This window comes from Camellia sinensis, chromosome 13 (assembly GCF_055761805.1).
Source record: "Camellia sinensis isolate YWXY chromosome 13, ASM5576180v1, whole genome shotgun sequence".
In the NCBI taxonomy this organism is placed as follows: Eukaryota; Viridiplantae; Streptophyta; class Magnoliopsida; order Ericales; family Theaceae; genus Camellia; species Camellia sinensis.
In genome coordinates, this window is record NC_138973.1 from 38,566,972 (window position 1) to 38,585,576 (window position 18,605).

Below are 18,605 nucleotides of genomic sequence, written 5' to 3' on the forward strand. Positions count from 1 at the left end.
ACTGTCAGTCAATTCCCTCATTATCTTGATTTGAAATAGCTTGATAGGCTACTGCGGTGGAGTAATTACCACTAGGAGAGCCTTTCCATTGAGGGGTGTCACAGTAAGTCACATACATAGGTCTGTAGATGCTGAGAATGGCTTCTTTGTCTTGTTGAGAGATGAGATCTTGAATTGGAGTCAGGTCCCAGTTTCCTTCTTCATCAATAATAGAACTAACTTTGGTTGTAGCCTCAATATGTCCTCATGGGTTTGTTAAGAAAAGAGGTTGGTTCCCACACCACCAATCAGTCCACAAGGATATATGTTCCCCTGTGCCAACATTCCACTTAATGTTCTTATCCAGTACATCCCTGTTGTTAGTAATGCTCTTCCATGTGTGGAAAGCTCTTTTCTGAATGGGCCAGCTAGTTATAGAGTGGGTTCTGAGGTACTTGGTTCTGAGAACTGTACACCAAAGATCATGTGAGTTTGTGACAAGTTTCCATCCCATATTTGAGAGTAGGGCAAAATTCTGAACTCTGGCATTTTTGAGGCCTAGACCTCCATTTCTTTTACTTTTGCACACTTGCTGCCAGTTAACAAGATGAACTTTCCTCTTGGTATCAATACTACCCCATAGGAAGTTTCTGTTTAATTTATCAATTTGGTCACAGACCTTTCTAGGAAGCTCCATTGTTTGCATAAGATGATTGGCCATAGCGGAGGAGACAGCCTTGATCAAAGTAGTTCTTCTTGCTGAAGACAGGTTCTTCCTGCTAAAGATAGATAGATAGATATTCATTTGTATGCTTTACACCGCATGTTCCACAAGACCAAGGTATTTGAAGTCTCGTATGAATTGATCCTAAAAAATTATTTATACTTAAAAAGTTTTGAATTTGATGCCTTAATAGGAGTACACCCCACCTCTAAGCCTCAAGCCTTATCTACCAACTAACCCCTTGAGGTTATAATAAAATGAAAGGATGGGTTTGCATATCATTGTATGGGTGTTTAGGAAGTTGTTATTTTAATAGGTTATTTTAGTTTTTGGCTATTTTAATATGCTAAAGTTTTTGTGTTTGGAAATATAATTAGATTTTTTCTGTAGTTTGATATGATGTTTGTGAGAGAAAAAGTGAGATGATTATGGATTTAATGTGATATTTTGTCTTATTGGTTATTTTAACCTATTTTGTTCTTTTGTGAATTTTATTTAAAAAAAATTGTTTTGCAATTCTATGTAATTTTGAACTCCATTATATTATAAATTCATATATTCATGCTCTCTTCTTAAAGTTATTTTAAAGATTTTCATTTTTATGTTCTTATTTCTGTGAGACTGTTTGGTGCAGCTTATTTGAATTATTTATATATATTTTTTTTGAAAATCTATGCAAAACTGTTTAGTACAATTTTTACTTATAACTTATCAGATAAAAAAAACTTAAATAGGTGAAGTGGACAAATAGATCGATAAGTAAGGGTAATATAATATTTCAATTTGTTATTATCTTTATGACTCAAAAGATTAAAATTTGAGATTATTATTCCAAAAATTTTAAAATTAAATTTAGGGCCAAAAGCACTTTAATTTCAACCTAAAATTCTCTCTTTGTTGCTGCGCTTAAAATTCGAGCTTAAAATTCGAGTTTTATGCAAATCTCAAATGAAGGGCGTGGGTAATGTATATACAAACCAAAATATTATTTAATTTTTCCAACTACATTAACAAGCTTAAAAGTATTCTACAATTAGCATGAATATTTGTTGAATCTGTCATACTGTACCATGAAGTGTGAACCTATCCAAGTTCAATATCTTTAGTAATAGTAAATTTTATGTGTTTTAATTAAGCTGCTGGCAGGCTGCACAATTTACATAATGGAAATAATGGCATGGGAAAAAAATTTGGTATTATCGTATGGGATTATCAATTAATGATTAAATAATAATCGTGTGGAGATCACTTAGTCGATTAAGAGCATCTTTAAATAGATGTCTCAAACTCTGTTTTTAGCTAAAATAGAAAGTCAAATGACTCAAAATCAAGCTCCAATAGACTCTCTATGTGGCTCCTTATATTTGAAGAGTCACTATTCATTCCCTAAAAATATATACCTAATTAATTTCTCTATCCTCTCTCCTCTGAAAAAAAAAAAACAAATTAAAATTTTAAAATATATATATATATATATTCAAAAGTGACTTCCTAAAAATAGAAAAATCACTTTTTTTTTATAAAAAAAATAAAACAATAGTTCAGTTCAGTCACTTTTAATTATATTAAAAGAGAAATTGGTATAATCATATTAAAAATGTGAGATTAATTATAATTTTTTAAAAAGTTTATGACAGGTAGGCGTAAATTATCCTATATAATAATAATATTAATATTACCTGATCTAGAAAAGTGGATCAAGTGAAGACGAAAGCTTGTTTTAGTCTATGGTGAATCATTTTTAATAATATTGTTTTCAGTGAGGATTCTAAAATTATTTTTAGGGGGTTCACAGTGAGTATTCTAATTTTATTTTTTTTAGGATAGATATTTAAAAATTTAATTTTTTTAGACTTTTCAAATTACACATAAATAAATAAATAAGATAAAAATTTAATATATTGACATCATTGTTTCAAAAAATAAAATATAGATACAAAACTTTAAATAAATATATTTTATTTTTATCACTAGCATGATAAAAAAAAGATGAAGAAAATTCCTTATAGGAAAAATTATTTATAAGTCCTATTAGGAGAACTTATGTAATGTGAAATCCTGTGTAATTTCTTATAGAATTTCAAGTCCTATCTAGATAGGAATATATTCCACAAGATCCTATGAGTTATGAATAAATGATATTAATATCCTATTATACCCTATAATGGCAAAACCATATATAGGAAATTGAATGTTACCGTAGATCATATCTATATAAATGTGAATTTGAATTTCAAAATATACGAACAAGCAACATTTTCACATTCAATTTAAGAAATTAAAAACCTAATAAGTCTGCGAAACGTAACGTGACGCGTACGTAAATACTGAATACAACAACGTCACAACACAAATTCAAAGAAAAAATACAATCGAACGTAACACGCACAAAACATAACAACATTACAGATGTGGGTTAACATTATAACCTAAATGTAACGTCATTGGAGGCTAATGAAAGTGTGCTAATGTATGGATGTACCATTTTACAATGCGAATGTGTTTTTTTGCATTTGAATGTCGCATCTGATATGGTCACGTTACGTTTCGTTTATGTAGGTGTCGCATTACGTTTCGCAAACTTAATGAGTTTTTAATTTTTTTAATTGAATGTGAAAATGTTGCTGGTTTATGAAAAATGGTATATCCATACATTGGCACACCTTCATTAGCCTCCAATGACGTTACATTTAGGTTGTAATGTTAACTCACAGCTGCAATGTTGTCATGTTTTATGCGTGTTACGTTCAGTGTTGTATTTGTCTTTGAATTTGTGTTGTGACGTTGTATTAAGTGTTTATGTACGTGTCACGTTACGTTTCGCAAATTTAAAGGGTTTTTAATTTTTTTTAATTTAATGTGAAAATGTTGCTAGTTTATGAAAAATGGTACATCCATATATTGGAACACTTTCATTAGTCTCCAATAACGTTATATTTAGGTCGTAATGTTAACCCACATCTATAATGTTGTCATGTTTTCTGCGTGTTACGCTCGGTTGTATTTATTTATTTATTTTTTTGAAATTGTGTTGTGACGTTATATTCAATATTTATATACGTGTCATGTCACGTTTCGTAAACTTACTAGGTTTTTGATTTTTTAAATTGAATGTGAAAATGTTGCTTGTTCGTGTATTTTGAAATTCAAATTTACATTCATATAGATATGATCTATGGTAACATTCAATTTTTTATATATGGTTTTGCCGTTATTTATGATATTAACAACTAATATTGAGGATAAATGTGTATTTTGAAATTCAAATTCAAATTCATATAGATATGATCTATGGTAACATTCAATTTCCTATATATGGTTTTGCCATTATTTATGATATTAACAACTAATATTGATGGTAAATGTGCCAATAAACTTCCTACAGGGCTTATAGGAATATAAGTTTTTTAGTAGGATCATATGTAATATAAGTCTCCTTAATAGGACTTATAAATAGTTTTCTCATTCTTTAATTCAAATTGAGATAAGCTATAAATAAAATTGTTAACATTCAAGTAGTACACTTATTAAGAATTGCAAAATATACAATTTTGTCAAAGTACTTCGCACAAAACATGTTGTGTTCAATTCACAAAGTACTAGCGGCTGAGGTACACGTAATGTGTGTGCAAATTCAGAAAAAAATAAAAATAAAAACTATGCGATTGAGTTGATAAAAATTGAACTAAGGAAAATTGCTTTTCAATTGACAAAAATTTTAATGCATCCATATTCATATATATATATATATATATATATATTTAATTTATATATCCAATCACATAACTTTTTCTCAATTTGATATGATATATATGTACACACACTCTCATATACTTCTTTATTATCTTTGAGTTTTTTTTTTTAATTTTTTTTAATTTTTTTCCTTATTTATCAAATCTCTTTGAGTTAAGAATGAGGATGTATTCAATTAAGAATATTGAGTTTGGCCAAAATTATTTTTATATTCAATTTTTTTTAATTTATATATTCAATAGTATAACTTTTTTCTGAATTTGATTTGATATGTACACACTCTCATATACTCTTACATTATCTTTGAGTTTTTTTTTTTTTTTTTTGAGTTTTAAATTTTTAAATTTATTTTTTTTCACGTTCATCAAATCTCTTTGAGTTAAGAATGAGGATGTATTCAGTTAAGAGTATTAAGTTGGGCCAAAATTATTTTTACATTCAATTTGTTTTTTTTAATTTATATATTCATTTTTTTAATGCATCCTTTTTTCTTTCTTTCTTTCTTTCTTTTGTGCGTGTGCGCGCGCGCAACAATTTTTTGAAAAGTTGAAAATACTATTTTTTTGGAAACAATTTAGAAATTGAAAAGCAGTTTGCCTATGTTTTAAAGAAAGATGGAAAGGAAAAAAAAAATTTGAAATACGTTTTTTGTTTTCTTTTTCTGACTTCTTTATTAACATTCAAAATATATATGAGTATGTATATATATCCTATCAAATATTAAAATTCAAAAAAAATTATGAATATCTATTTCTTTCTCATTCTTTTTGTTTTAAATAAGTAAATTTTCATAATATATTTTCAACTTACTATTCTCAGCTAACAAAAAATTAAGGGAATTTTTTGTTATTATTATTATTCTTATTATTATTATTATTATTATTATTAGTATTATTATTATTATTATTAGTGTTTAAGAACATCCTCATTCTTTCTTTTTTTTTGTGTGTGCAATTTTTTTTTTTTTGAAAAGTTTGGAATACTATTTTTTTTGGAAATAGTTTGAAAATTGAAAAGCAATTTGCTTACGTTTTAAAGAAAGATAGAAAGAAAAAAAAAACTGAAAACACGATGAATAAAAAAAATTATTCCCTTTTTTGTTTTCTTTTTCTGACTTCTTTATTAACCTGTTAAATCAATGTGCAAAAAGAAACAATAAATTTTTCTTCTAAAAAACACAAAGTCGTAAATTTTTTTATTTCATATATTTAAAATCTATACAAAAAATTTATATAAAAAGAACAAAATTATACTTAGAATGATAATCTATATAATTTAAATTCAAGTTTGTATTGTAAAATCCACATCTATCTATACTGTGTATAAAACATCTAAAATATATGTGCACAAAATTTATAAACAAATAAAATAAGAATATACTCACAAAGATAATATATACACAAAATCTGTAAAATTATTTTCATTATTTTTATTTTTTTCAATCAACATAATGAATAAAATGAAAATGGAGTTTATTTTATTTTATTTTATTTTTGCAATGAACGTAATGAAGAAATAAAAATTATTAAAGAATTAATTTATACCCAAAAAAAAAAACAAATAAACAAACAAAAGTTTTAGTTATGAGAATTTTAAAATAAAAAAATAAAAAATCCAACACTCTTTGATCACTTACAGTCAAAGAAAAACAAAAGATAAGTATTGATAACTACTTGAAAAGTTATTTCTTCCGAACAACACAAAGTTGTAAAACAATATGGAAAAAAAAAATTATGTATATACGTTGTAAGACAACCTTTTAAATTTTTTTCTTTTTTTGTAAATTTGTGTAAATCAACTTGAAAAAAGAATAGGAATATGAATTATTTAAATAGAAAGTTTGCATAATGACTCATCAAATGGCTAACTCTTGTATGGTTTGTACTTCCTCTGCAAACTCATTCAAAACCTCCAAATTCTGGCCCCAAAAGGCCAAACTTAATAATTGTTCTTCTTCTATTACTTCTCTTCTTCCTCAATTTTGTGTTTTTCTTCAATCAATTTGAGCATCTTCAACAGACTCAATTGTCTTCTCTGTAAAATCAAAAAGTTAAAAGATAAAAATAAAAAAATCATGTAGCAGAATGATTGTAAAAAGGAAGGGGAAAAAAAAAACAAAATTTTTACCCAAAAACAAAATACAAATAAATAAAAGTTATAGTCATTGAGAATATAAAATTGAAAACTCTTAGATCACTTACCATTAAAGAGAAATAAAATATAGTCTTCTATTGGTTTATATTTCCTTTGTCATAATTGAATGAAACACATTTGTACTTTCTTTAAAAGAAAAAATCATTGTAAAAAGAGAGGAAGAAAGCAAAAAGTAAAAAGGAAAAATAATAAAAATAAATTATTAGAGAAGAGAAGAACTTATTATAGAGCAGTTATTTGGAGAATGTGATTTAGTGGGAAGTTATTGTAGAATAATTTTTTAATTGTTATTATGTAAATGCCACATGAAAAGGTTTCAAGAAACCAAAATGGGGCTCAGTTAATATAATAGTATAGATGATCAACAAAATAGAAATGTGATTTTTTATTAGTTCTAAATAGCCAATTAATGAACATGAAAAAATAAACAATAAATAATAAATAAATATAATTTTTTTACTAAACAATTACAAAATTTATACTTTCAAGAAAAAACAAATAAACAAATAAACACTAATAGAACACTTATAGCAGAAGAAAATTGATGGTGTTAAACAACCCCTTGAAAAGTTATTAGTTCTAAATAGCACAAAATTGTAAAGCAACCAGCAAAAAATATAATAACCCGACAACAGGTCATGACCTACAAAATTCTCACATGGTGATGGAACATTAAAATTATCACTTAGGTTGAACTTTTATATGGTGGGGAAAATGGAAAAAGAAAATTCATAAAAATATGGGTCTAAAATCCAGATCATAATGAAACAATACTATATACATTTTTTTTTTTTTGTAATTTAGATTGACCTTTTATATGGTGGGAAAAATGAAAAAAAAAAAATCATAAAAATATGAGCGTAAAATCCACATCATAATGTATATAATTTTTTTTATTATTATTTTATTTATAATTTAGATTGAACTTTTATATGGTGGAAAAAATGAAAAAAAAATCATAAAAATATGAGCTTAAAATTTACATTATGATGTATACATTTATATTTTTTTTACTTGTCATTTTTTTAATCAACATGATCAACAAAACGGAAATGTGAATTTTCCCTTCAGAAAGTATTAGTTCTAAATTCTTATTAATAAACATAAAAAATAAATAATAAATAAATACCATTATTTTTTACTAAACAATTACAAGGTTTATATTTTAAAAAAACAAATAAACAAACAAAGAACACTTACCGTAGAAAAAGGTTGATGGTGCTAAACAACCCTTCAAAAAGTTATTAGTTCTGAATAGTATAAAGTTGTAAAGTAATCTGCAAAATAAACAAATAAATAATCACTTGACAACTGGTCATCCCAATACATGTCTTTCAGATATTTGGCACGATGTGCATGCGTTGGCACAGATTGAACCCAATTTATGGTCTTTTATAAGTTAAATCTGAAGTCACTTAAAGGTGATTGCATAAGTCAAACATTGTGTAAGATCAAAGCAATCTGGGAAAAAAAAAAAAATTATACTAATAATGAACAAAATTGAACAATAATTATAAATTAAAGTCTCTTAAACACTTACAGAATTTATATGGAAAAAAAATAACTACACAAAAATTTTCAATCACTGAGAATATAAAAATTAATGAATGTTAGATCATTTACCTTCAAAGAGGAATAATAATTTTGTTTGTATTTCTTTTGCCATAATAGTATAGATAACAAATTTGTTTTGTACTTTTTTTGAAAGAGAAAATTATAAAAAGAGAGAAGAAACTAAAAAGTAGAGAGGAAGAAACCAAAAAGTTTTTTTTTCAAAAAAAATTGTCAAACTAACGGAGAGATTGAGAGATGGTTGGTTGATTGTTGTTGCTTGGATGACAGAGAAACTGTAGGAATGTGGTGAGGAAATGGGTAATTTTTTTTATTTTTTTTTAAATTCTTCTTGAAGTTGAGTATAAGTAGCTGCTTAGGAAAATGAGCAAATGTGATTTTTTTTTTGTTTGTAAATCACCTAAATTATGTTGCTTGGGTGGCAGAGAAACTGTAGGAATGTGGGGGAGGAAACGGGTAGTTTTTTGTCTTTTTTTTTTCTTTAAATTCCCTTTTTTTTTTTTTTTTTTTTGAGTATTAAGTAGCTGTTTAGAAAAATAAGCAAACGTGAGTTTTTTTTTTTTTTTTTTTTTGGTAAATCACCTAAATTCCACGTGGTAAAGAGAGCTTTAAGAGACTAAATTTAAGATTTACTTAATATAATAATATAAATATATATTGATTAAAGGGTTATGGGCTGAGATGGATTATGTGTACAAGAAAGTAGGTTAGAGTGGGTATTTTTTCTTTTCAAGTATTTCATTTGAGTGGAAATTGTTCTTGAATTTTATTCACTAAGACCTTCGTGTTCTGGAAACGGTTACTACTGTTTTTCAATTTTTGTTGGCTGCAATTTTTTACTTTTTTATATACTAATTATAAAATAAAATACCACATGATAGGGAGAACTGCGATCCCTCTGTACCATCTAAACTTTAAATCATTATAATAGCTCAATTTCTAACCATAAATTTTAAGTCTTGTGCTCAATTTCTATTGGTGATGCCATAAGCCCCTCTTAGATTGTTCATAAGATAATTTAATTTGGATTAGACTGTTATCAGATTATTGGTTAAAGATCTGAATGAGATGATGAAATCTTATCCATGATTCAGATTTACGCGAGATTGATTCGAATGAGATGATGGACTTGATCTCCAATCAAAAGATTTGGATCTACATGACCTGAAGCTGATCTTCTGAGGCATCTCTGAAATCTGAAGCGGTTGACTTTGTTGATTACTCATGTTCACTAACAAGAAACTGAGGTGATGATTTATATATGCATGCATGTATACCTATGTTTTTTTCTAGCTTATAATTTATTAAGAATCTTTACTTTTTATATGTTCTATATTTCTCTCTATTTTGTAACACCTCAAGAATTCGTGTTTGACATTTGTTTTATCAAAATCCTGATGCATCACATAATGCATATAAACTACACCAGGTTTTGGAAGAGGTGAAATGAGGATATTGGTGAAGTTTTGGTGTTCCAACTTCCTTTCCTAAGAATCAGCATTCTAATTCATAGTGGATACCAAGGTGAGATACATTAACAAAGAAGCAGGAGCATGTTAGGTAATTAAAAAACTGTTGTATCTTTTACATGGTTAACAGAAATGATCTACTCTTAAGAACAATAAATATATAGAAGCAGAAGCATATTAGCATTCTGATTTATGGGTTATTTTTTAACCTATTACAGCTATGGAGAAGCCTATGATAATTCAATATCAACCAAGTGAGCAATTACATCTATGGAGAAGCTGAGGCATTGACTGATGATATTGAAGAAGAGAGTCAGATTTTTGGGGAGGTCTTGAGGATCAAATAGATTATTGATAATTGTCAAGATGAGGTTTATTTTCATAACTTCTACTAAATCTTTCTCTTTTATGTGAATTTAATTTTCATTACTGTATTTTGTTGCTTTTGTTTTTTTTTTTTTTTTTTTTGGTTAAGAACTTTGACTGATAAATGGGAGATTAAGCAGAAATTCCCTGTTATATTCTGATCCCATAGTGTGCAACTCATCAATTAGAGTGTGCAACTCATCAATGAACAGAATAATGACCCCTTTGCTTTGCTTAACTTCAACAACCAGTAAAATGCTGAATACTGCGTTCTGAATGAAACTCAAAGCCAGTAATTGAAAGATGTACATAACAGTGTCATCCAGTAGTCATTGTTTTATATATCATAGTCCACATTTATTATTTCAGAATATTATCAAATGCACATAAATGTAATGATGCACTTTCTAACAATAATGTTTGGCATTTCTTCTCTCTCATGAGAACATTACTGAGGAGGGTACAGCTTCCTAGGAGTTTTTGCACATATATGAATGTTTGGCCAAAACTATCTTTACCGGTGGGATTGAATGTATCTAAGTGATATTGTTACATGCTAGAACCCACCTGCCTGCATTTGTTACCTACCTGCTGCATTGTATAAGTTTCAGCATTAAGTTCCCTCATTTGTGCCGGACATTTCTTAATATTCTTCCTTTTCAAATCGAGTGTAACAGGTCATCAGAGAAGAGAGTGAGTGCAGTTTCCATAAGCAATGAATCAATGATGGTCTATTTGTTTGTTTTGCTGACAAATTTGGAGTTGTTTGGTTTGTGGATTTGGATGGATTTCATGAAAATCAAGCTTTAGCCCACAAGGCAGCGCCAATTCTTGCTCACTACTGTAGCATCATTACTAGCCTGGTATGTCATTTGTTATCTTTGATATCTTTTCTCTTTGTCCTTGCTCTATTGTATTTATGGCCTTTTGTGATGACCTCTAGTATAACAACTTATCTTTTTCCATGTCAGTTATAATGCTAAAACCAGATCATAATTATAATGCTTAAAAAACAATTTATTTATTTATTTTGATTGGCAAAAACAAAACTTAATTAGTTTCTCATTATACGTGCAAGACTTGGTTATGTAGATTTGTCCTCAAGAGTTGTGGATCAGACGTTTCAGTTTATTGTCCTAGACATTTCTACTAAGTTTTATTTTTTAGTTTTTATTTTTGGTGAATCATTGGTTATTCCCTCCATTTTCCCATGAATAACAGGAATAAATTGGACATAATAGATTTTATCATTATCTTTTTTCTACAATTTTTCCTGCCAATGTTTTTGATGTTTATATATATATATATATATATATATATATGTATTCTTTCTCTACTCCTATACACATTGTTAAATTCTTATGAGTTATTACATAGAAGTCACTACTACAAATATAGATAAAGATCACACTTTTTTAGTGTGATGTATGTTTTTTAATCACACCTTTTAAGTTTTATTAAAGTGTGGTCTTTAGGAGTGTGATTAAAAATGGTCATTTTTAATCACACTTTTTAAGTGTCATTAAAAAATGCTTTCATCACACCTTTTAAGTGTGATTAATAATATTTAGATCACACCTTTTAAGTGTGGTTAAAAACATTTAGATCACACCTTTTAAGTGTGATTAAAAATATTTAGATCACACCTTTTAAGTGTGGTTAAAAATATTTAGATCACACCTTTTAAGTGTGATTAAAAACTTTAATTCACACCTTTTAAGTGTGATTAAAAACTTTAGATCACACCTTTTAAGTGTGATTAAAAATATTTTAATCACACCTTTTAAGTGTGATCTTTGGAAGTGTGATTAAAAATGATCATTTTTAATCACACTTTTTAAGTGTGATTAATAACATTTAGATCACACCTTTTAAGTGTGATTAAAAATATTTACATCACATCATTTAAGTGTGATTAATAACATTTCACTGCTGGAAAATCGATTTTTAGCGGCGTTTTAAAAACGCCGCTATAGGCACAAATATCCTACCCTATTATACTGCGACGTCACTATGACTTTAGCGACGTTTTGAAAACGCCATTAAAGACATTTATGCATTTTAAAAATCTAACAGTTGGGGTAGGGATATAGTGACGTTCAAAAACGCCGCCATAGCCTGTATTTTTATTTTTTTTATTTTAAAAATTGTGCTAATTTTATATGGTTATTAAAAATTCCTGTCATAAACAATTATTAAGAACTAATAATTGATGTTTATTAAAATAATAAATAAACTAAGTTTGAAAACAAAATTAAAAATATTCATGTAATCTTTTTCAGGGATCCTATAAGGAAAACATCCGTCCATATCTTCTTTCTCTCCCGCCCACAATGAAAACAGCAGTGCATCAAACTTCAAACAATAGTACAGGGTAATGAAGCAAACAAATCCTCACTCATAAGAACTTCATATCTTCTGGGGCCTCTCATCTGGTTGTTTTCCTCTGTTTCAGTGAAGAACTTTACCTCTCTCTCCTAACAGACAAAGGGGTAAAACACATCACCCATAGAAAATTCAATTAATCAAATCTATATAAATGAGCCAAAAAGCCACAACCAAGTTAAAAGAGTGAAAAGTTTAGTGGTAGTACCATATTCTCATTGAAGCTCAATATTGAAGCTACATTACCACAGCGATAACAATAATTTGAGCAGACCATACCTGATAAGCCAAGAAGCACACAGTAAAATTAATTAAAATTAATTAAAATATCACCAAATCTGAAGTGATGTTATATACACTAAGTCATGTTACATAGACTCAAGTCCCCCTATCAAGTGTGGATATTATACATCTAAACTCCCAAATTTCTTGGCATGTTTCTCTTATTTCTCAAGGCAGAATACTGACTTTATGTAAGACAGTGTAAAAGCAACAGAAAATGAAAAAATAAAAAACAATTTCTTAGTATTCGTGTTTTATTTCCTAAGGTGGAATGGTGACTTTTCTTCAAGATGGCACTTCACTTGCTCTAAAGCAATCATGTCACAAAGAAACATAATAAGGGAGGTCTATCAATTAATTACACAGTAAATTTGCATAACTAAACATGCTTGTTGGGCCCAGTTTTGACTGGACATGTCGGACACACAGCCCATATCCTTACTCCAGCCATATGTTTAGAAGTGTCCATGTAACATAATACACTGAGTTAAAGACTTCACAACTCATAGTTACAAGGCCTTTATCTTGAAACATGTATTTAAGACCTTCATGCACAAGTTAATCTGCACAAAGGGGGATTCATTAGCGGAAATAAGGAAATTCAAAATTGTAATTTTCCAACCAACAAAATTACTATATACATCAGAAATTAAAAACTGAGGTGATGCAATTGGTCAAGATGGATCCTACCATTCAAGATCAATGCACGTAAGCTCAAAAGAGATTTGACCTCATCCATTGATTTAAGCTTATTTTTGCCAGCATTCAGCACCTGCTTCACAAGAACTAGAATAAATTAAATTTGGAAAGTGTCAATTTAGTTTTAATAATTTAAAAACTAAACCAGTGAAAAAGACCACTCTATCAAATTGATTGAACAATCAAAACCAAAAGAGCAGTTTTCCTTCAATATTTGTTGATTATGTAGTAATAGTAGTATATTGAACTCAATTTTGCTTACTTTGAAACATAACAGAATTTCAACCTTTGTAAACACAAAAGGTAAATATAACAGAAAGGTAATATTAGCAACATACCCAAGCAAAACATTCAATTGCTTCTATTAGCAGTTTTCCTTCATATATTCAATTGTGTAATCTAACTCTGTGGGTGAGCTGTCAGGGTTAATGTAATAATATTATTATTTTCTCTGTAAACTTACACTGAAAAAAGTTATGCCAAAGTAGAATTCAAATGTGAGAATCTGAAAAAAGTTCCATAAGCATATCTCACCTTCAGCTATGTCCTCTCACCTCACCCAACATTCTGTCAGGTGCTCAAGCACTGTTCATGTGAATGGTTGAAATCCAATTCTCCACATGCTTGCCATTATGGCAATTCAGATGTGAAGTTTTTATATCTCTGTCAATCTACTTCTTTTGAGAAGGAGATAGGAGCTGGGTCCACAATCTAGCTAACAAAGGGATGATTCCTCAACCACAAGGTTGGTGAACACCTTATAATCCTTCTATTGGCCATCTTTATACCCTGCTGAACTAGTTTGCCATTGTCTTTGCACCCTATTGAGTTTAAATTTGCCTCTGATAAGGATTGCCTTCCCTCATTTCTCCCCCCCCCTCCCTCTTTTTCGCTCATCTTGCAAAGCATGCCTCATTCTTAAAAAGGGACATTGACTATCTAGGGCATTCTATAGTTGCCTCATCCTTCCCACAGCTTTGTTTAGGCTTCAAACTTATTGTACTTGTTTACCCAATCAATAGAAACATCATCAATTAGACAATTACCCAACATCTTAATGCATATAAATCTACAATTGAAGATTTTCAAGAATTTGTAAAATATGAAAAAGGAGAAAACAAAACCATAGACAAAGGTAACCAGTATTGTCCAAATTAAATAAACAGACAAAAAAAAATCATGCTCTTCAGTCTTCACAAGTTAACCAAAGAAGAAAAATACTCACATGGCAGTAACTGTAGAGGTAGGAGCAGCAGCAGGTGCAGGTGCAGACGCAGGCGCAGATACAGGTACAATATATATATATATATATATATCATATTTTTTCAGCCATACTAAAACAAAAGATGCTAAGATAAAACAAATCCATAAAAGATAAGATATAACTAAGCACAGGCATACATGAACCTAATCATGTATAAAAAAAATAATAAGTAATAGACATGCATGTCTAAACAAAACAGAGAACTTAGTGTTTCATGATTGGAGAATAACAAATGACACGCAAAAATATGCAATAGGTTTTGAATTTTTGTCAACATGACAATACTTGAATTTTTAAATCTGAAAAATAAACAATGTATCATTTTCTATGTTTTAATTTATCCATATCATAGCTTTTGTCAAGTAATCTGTAACATTCTTTTTTTGTTTTTTTGGTAAGTAAGCTTTTATTACCACCAAAAGAGAAAAGACATATAACAAAGCTTAGACTTAACCAAGAGGAAACATTCAATCACTTGCCCAAGTTTTTCAATCTCTAAACAAGAGGATACAATGCAAGGTGTTTCTAATGTAAACAAATTAGTTCTCATGACATTATATATTAAACTTGAAGCCATCAACCAGGATTAACCAGAAAGCTTTGGCTCTGTGCAATCAAGACTGACAACCATGAGTTTAAAAAACGGCCACTACATTATGTAATAGCTGTTACATAAAGGGATTTTGGAGCTCCATAACAAAAAAAGTCAAAGCTGCACGCAACTGCAGATTACAAGCCATTACATCACTGTTATGGTACGATATTCAATTTTACCTCTGTTAAGACATTAAAAATGTTTAAAAGTAAAACTCTAAACTGAAAATCTCTTATTCTTCCTTAAACATTAACACTCAAATTATTCTTTTATTTTAAATTATTTTCCTTTTTTTAAATGCTTCATTTTCATATTCTTTAATTGAAAATCCTAATTTCATTAATCTATATTACTAACTTATTGATTTAAAATCAAAACTATGAATTTTAAATGGTAATCTACTAATTCAAAAAATTAAGAGCCACTAGTGTTGTCATATTACTTGTATTACCATTGTAACAACAAATATTGACTTACAATTACTATATTTTTATGAATTATCTAATCTATTCTACTAGCATTTCTAAATACTCTAGCTAGTGCAATTCCCTACTAGACGAAATTCTCCACTTTTTAAGCCTTAAAACCAACCTAAAATTCAATAACATCTAGAAAACATGTTCTTAGGTGCACAACATTGATTAAAACCATTACAAACATTCAAATTTTGATAAATTGGATCATAACATACTTATCAATAAGTTTTTTGGTGTTAAAAATGCGCTTGAAAAAATCTCATGCATTTAGTTTCTGATTCCCCTCACGCATTGACTGATGCTCCCAATATCATTGCACAATGACCACAACCATTAAGCAAAGCCAATTCCATAACTTGAAACCTTGCTGACAACTGCTCCAAAGAAGGCAGCTAATGGTAGGGAAGAAGATCAAAATTAACAATAATTGAAATAGATAGAAAATTTTACTAGGTGCAGTTTGACTGAAGTTATCGTCCTGGGTAGAGCTGGATGGGGAACCAATATATTTATGACTGACCCCAAATAGTTTAAATAACGAATTATTTTAATCCAGCTTGGTGCACAATTGTATAAATATTTGTTATGTAAGCATGACTTGTAGCATAATACATAGTATTCCACTATATGCAGTGAATTTCTATTTACTGATTTGTACATCTCAAACAAATTCAAAGATCATTAGTTGGTGTGGCAACATAGTATCATCAATTGGAATACCACAAATTCCTATCAGAAATTAAACTGACAAAAATAACTACTTACCAGATAATCAGGTTCCTTGATGTGAGGGAATGCGTGTTATTCCAAGTATTATTGTCAACAATGACAGTACGGTAAGCCATAGTAGTTGTTTGATAACCATAGTCCCACCAAGATGCAACCTGAAGGTGTATAATGGGTAAGAATTGGTTCACTAAAAAATGGTAAGGTTAACACAAAAAATTGTGTTTGCACAGCAATATGTTCCATTAGAGGGAAATAACAGAGAGAGAATAGTATCATGGCCACTTCCCAATTTTGCTATTGATAAAGGCAAAAAATAATATCACAATCCCAATTTTCACCCCCAAAGAGCAGTAAAATAAAACATAAATAAAAAAGAGAGTCAAAAATTTATTTATCATATTCTCAGATTAAGAAACCTTAGTCTATTAACTGATTTTGTTAAAAAAAAAAAAAAATCACCTAGTTCGAATTACCTTAGATCATATGAGATGTTATTCAAGGAGATCAACGCCGAAGAGGAGATCGACACTGAAGAGCTGAGACGCCAGAGAGTGATTCACGCCATTGTCTTCTTTATGCCGGAGGCTGATTCACGCCGAAAGTGAGAGATTGAGGATCAATCAATTAAGAGAACACAAGGTCTTGAAATCGATCGTGATTGCGTGACAGATTGAGATCGAAATCAAGAGACAAAAGATGAAAGAAGATTGACATAGAGAGAGAGAGAGAGAGATAGAGAGGGATCGAACTTCGTTTGCTGGTAATGGCTATCGATAGAGAAGCTAAGGACTCCGACTATGGTCGTCGATGTCTGGATTCCTTCATTCACAGTCGCGAGAGAGAGAAATATTTGGTAGAAATTAGGTTTTTGGTTCTAAGAGATTTTGGGGGGGGGTGTTTCGCTGGAAAGGAAGAAAAGGGGGGAACGAGCGAGATTGGGGATTTGGGGGTGGGGGGTGTTTCGCGGGAAAGGAAAAAAAAGGGGGGAACGAGCGGGCGGGATTGGGAAAAATAATACTCATAATAATAATTTTTATTTAAATAATAAATAAATAAATAATTATTTTCATCATAAATGAATATTTAATGAATGAAAAATTATTATTATTTTTTTTATTTGGTAAAAGTAAGGATAATATTTTAATGAAAAATATTTTCTATTAAGAGTGATGAGTGAGGGAGAGAGACGGAGAGGTCTCGAATGGATTGAGAGGTTGGGTGTGAAGTTGCTTCACTGCACTGGTTGATCGATTTGAGTGATCTGGCCGATCTTCTCGGACACGGTCATTCGAGAGAGTAAGTCTTTGATTCTGGATTCGATTGGGGAGTTAGGGTTTTTGTAAATGGGATTGTTGTTCATGTTCTTGGCTTTTCTACTACTACTGCTCATTTTGTTCAGCTTGAAGAACCAGGCGCGATGGATTGAGAGGTTGGGTGTGAAGTTGCTTCACTGCACTGGTTGAAGAGATTGGGAATTTTGGGTTTGGGGTGGGGGAAAACCCGGGCGGGAATGGGGGGGAAGGGATTAGGGATTTTTGATATTGGGGATTTTGGGTTTGGGGTGGGGGAACCGAGCGGGAATGGAAAAGGCAAGAGGGAGAATGAAAATTTTTTTGGATTTTTTTTTATTTTCATTATAAATAAATATTTAAATAATAAAATGACTTTTTTTTTTTTTTGTAATAGAGGATGTCATTGCTAAAAAAATAATTTTTTATTAAAATAATTTTTTTTATAGTTAATGAATTTTTATTTTTATTTTTTCATTTAGTAAGGTTGAAAATTTATTTGTTTCATATTTATTTTAATAAATAAAAAATTATTATTTTTTTTTATTTGGTAGAAGTAGGGATAATATTTTCCATTAAAATAAAGTTAATTTTTTGTGATCAATGTGGCATTTGCAGTGGTAGTAGTGGTAATAATGGAATGGCATTTGCAGTAGTGGTGAATGTGGTAGAGAAGATGGGTGGTGAGAAAGAGATGAGTGAGAGACAGATAGAGAAGAGAGATAGAGAGAGAGAATAGTGATAAGTGAGAGAGAGACAAAGAGACAAAGAGATATAGAGAGAGACAGAGACACAGAGAGAGAAACAGATAGAGAGAGATATATAGAAAAATAGAGAGAAACAAGAGATGAGCGAGAGATAGACAAAGA

At 29.5% G+C, this 18,605-nt stretch overlaps 1 long non-coding RNA gene across 1 annotated transcript; it reads right to left on the minus strand.

Moving 5' to 3' along the window:
• Positions 1–13,357: 13,357 nt before the first annotated feature.
• LOC145805538 (uncharacterized) lies at positions 13,358–14,239 on the minus strand. Its single transcript, XR_014347909.1, has 3 exons — positions 13,918–14,239; positions 13,722–13,799; positions 13,358–13,456 (listed from the first exon to the last, which is right to left on the minus strand). It is a non-coding gene; the product is annotated as an uncharacterized LOC145805538 (long non-coding RNA).
• Positions 14,240–18,605: the final 4,366 nt, after the last annotated feature.